Below are 3368 nucleotides of genomic sequence, written 5' to 3'. Positions count from 1 at the left end.
AAATATATATACAAATTTAAATACATATATATTTATATAAATCATATATACGTCTATTTCTTTACCTGAAAAATAATTCAAAAATTCCAAATGATCTATCTTTGGATAGTTTAAATTAAGTCTTTGTCATTACAAAACTTTGTTAAATGAATGATTAGGGTGAACAATTTCTGTGTGACTTATATGTATAAAAAGTATTGTATTGTATTATATATCCGAGGCCGTTGGGCAGCTGGATGGCTTATATATACGAGTATATATATATCACATATATATATAACATTTATATATATATATATGTGACATATCCATAGAACCACGCACTCCCATGCACATGTCCACACACCCACACATACACATAGTCATCCTTGAGACACCCTTTAAGAAATAATAATCGAGTCATCCTCTAAGGTATAAGAATTGAAATTTAATTGTAAGCAAGCCAATGGAATATTACCAAGCTATAAGCAAGCCAAAGGAAAATTACCATAAAAAAAACCTCAGCCTGTAGACTAAACAATTAGAAGGAGCCGCTTTTCAGACTATCGGCACGTTCGGGACCCAAGTCTGGAGTCTAAAGTCCAAAGTTAGAGAATCACTCAAGCCACCATAAAATCTCTCCCAAGCCTAAAATACTTGGGTGTCATGATCGACCACCGGCTTTGTCTAATGGCAAGGCAGGCAGAACCGCGGCCGCAATTTCGCGAATTATGGCGAACACTCGCGGACCGAGGCAACCAGGACGTAGATTACTGGTTAGCGTGGTCACATCGACGGCCTCTCTGAGATGCAGTCATTGGTAAACTGTGCGAAATCGCAGACAAAGCCACTGAGGAAAAATAGGTGGTTGTACGGCACTAAGCAGTATTGCATAGCGGAAACATTGGATGTTAAAAACGCATTCACCTCCGCTAGCTGGCACCACACACTAAACGCATTAAGCAAACTTAATGCCCCAGTGTACATACAGCGAGTAATAGCGAGCTAGTTCGAAGGCCGCCTGCTCCTGTACGAAACTGAAACCGGGCAATCGACTCACAAGGTCACCGGGGGAGTCCCCCATGGATCACGATGCCCGAAGGGGCACGACTCAATGGTTTCACGGATTACGTAGCCATAGTAGTTACTGCCAAGAAACTCCCAGACATCCAGACGAACACTCGTGGACCGAGGCAACCAGGACGTAGATAACTGGGTAGCGTTGACACATCGACGCTGATGTACGCTGCTCCCATATGGGCCCGAGCCACAAGAAATGGGAGTTATTTGCAGGAGGGCGATTCAGTACAGAGACTGTGTGCCCTGAGGGTTTGCTGAGCGCCGTGTCATCGCTAGTAATATCAGGAGTAATACCGATGGACCTGCTAGCATTGGAGTCAGCGGGTATCCGCGCAGGTAGCACAGGGGTCGAAACCGTCGAATCCCTACGGAAAAAGTGCAGACAACTTACCATTGCAAAGTGGCAGGAGAGGCGGGCAAAAAGAAAGACTGCGAGCCTTGGGGCATTCCCTCAGCTTAGTAGACTAAACAATTAGAACGAGCCGCTGTTCAGACTATCGCCACGTTCCCAGAAATCAGTATACTCAGATTTCGGGACCCAAGTCTGGAGTCTAAAGTCCAAAGTTAGAGAGTCACTCAATTGCAAAAAAACCCACTCACAAAAAGCTCTAAAGCTCAAAACCGAGGTATGATCGTAAATAAAGTAGGAGTTAGAGAGCGAGTTCAGTTTGAGATTTGTCAATAGCAAGTCGGTGTTTTTCAATCATAAAAATATTGTAACCAGTTTAAGAATAAGAATTCAATAAAGTTTTTTTAACTTACACTTATGGTGCAACAATTTTAAAATTCCTTAAAAGTCATAGGTACTGATCAAAAGAAGGATAATACTATACGACTAGTTTATCCTGATCAGCGTAAAGTCCGTGAACAAAAAAAGACAATAAAAATATCCGCAAAGAATATAAGTGCAAATCAATCGCACGCAGAACTTAAACAAAACCCAAATCGGTCAATACGCGCTAATAAATTAAAGTGCAAATATTGAAAATATTAATTTTATTTGATGGAAGTCCATCAGAGCTAAGCTGGTACATCGTCAGGGTTGAGTACCTCCTACAACTATACCCTACTCAAGATGCCCGACAAACTCACACTGTATAAAGACCCATCGAAAAGACCACTGTCGACTCAGCGCAAGCAGTCATCGAAAAAGAAACAACTAACGCTTAAGTAACTACAAAAGCAGCTTTAATCAAGGCATTCAAGGATCTCAGGCTTTATGAAGACATCATCCAGCATATGTTGGACACCCCATATCAAGGAAGCATTAGTAAGTTTGTAAATGAACTTAATTTAGATCTTCAATAAATTAGACCCAACAGAAAGATTACTTTACACAAGTTTATTAAATAAAACTATTAAGGATTGTATCAAGAGAAAACTTCCCTTGTCATGATAACCGAAGGTATTCAGGATGTTCACATCAAAAATTATTATAAAAAATTATATTCTCAATCACAAAATTATCCAAAGTATAAAAATAACAATTCAAGGGATAATATTAATTCAAATAATTCATCAAGTCCTCAAAGTTCACAAAATAAAAATCAAATTCCCCCTAGGAACCAAGGTAACTATCACGAAATCTAGAACAAGGTAGGGCACAAAATCCTTTAAATTTCCAGGCATCTACTTCAAGTAATTCTCCTAATGTAGCTGTTAAGATACAAAGGGAAACTCGCAGAGCACAGAATAGGATAGACGTAAATTTTCAGCAAACTGCCTCGGATACAGAAAGTTTTTACCATATGTCAGAGTAATTATTAAAACTTCTTAGAGCTATGATAGACACAGGGTCCTCTATCAATTTAATGATAAAGAATTTTGCGGAAAATAAAGAGGAAGAAGAAAATTTAAAAGTGTGTACAATCAACGGATCAATGGAAGTAAGTAAAAGTGTAACAAAAGATCCTTGCAAAAATTTTCAGACAATTACGATATCTTGATTCAGCAAACTGCCTCGGATACAGAAGAAACTCCTTAGAGCTATGATAGATACAGGGTCATCTATCAATTTAATGACAACTTTGCAGAAAATAAAGAGGAAGAAGAAAAATTCAAAGTGTATACAATTAATGGGTCAATGGAATTGAATAAAAGTGTAACATTAGATCCTTTCATAAATTTTACAATTACGATATCTTGATAGGCAGAGATTATTTAAAAGAAACTTAGGCTAAAATAAACTACTACGAGGAAACAGGGATGTAAGGAGACACGTTACTTTATAAAAAGTATGAAAAAAACTATATGGAAAAGGATAAGACCGCAGTAAAATGCCTTATTGCACCATCATTTGAAAAAAAAAA

The 3368-nt window shown here is 38.2% G+C and overlaps 1 long non-coding RNA gene across 1 annotated transcript; it reads left to right on the top strand.

The window, feature by feature from the left end:
• The first annotated feature begins 1785 nt into the window (after positions 1-1785).
• Positions 1786-3131, top strand: LOC127011644 (uncharacterized). Its single transcript, XR_007764817.1, has 4 exons — positions 1786-2329; positions 2382-2655; positions 2716-2945; positions 3011-3131. It is a non-coding gene; the product is annotated as an uncharacterized LOC127011644 (long non-coding RNA).
• Positions 3132-3368: the final 237 nt, after the last annotated feature.

The sequence above is a fragment of the Drosophila biarmipes genome, unplaced genomic scaffold (assembly GCF_025231255.1).
Source record: "Drosophila biarmipes strain raj3 unplaced genomic scaffold, RU_DBia_V1.1 ptg000004l, whole genome shotgun sequence".
In the NCBI taxonomy this organism is placed as follows: Eukaryota; Metazoa; Arthropoda; class Insecta; order Diptera; family Drosophilidae; genus Drosophila; species Drosophila biarmipes.
This window is presented reverse-complemented; position numbering and strand designations above follow the sequence as displayed.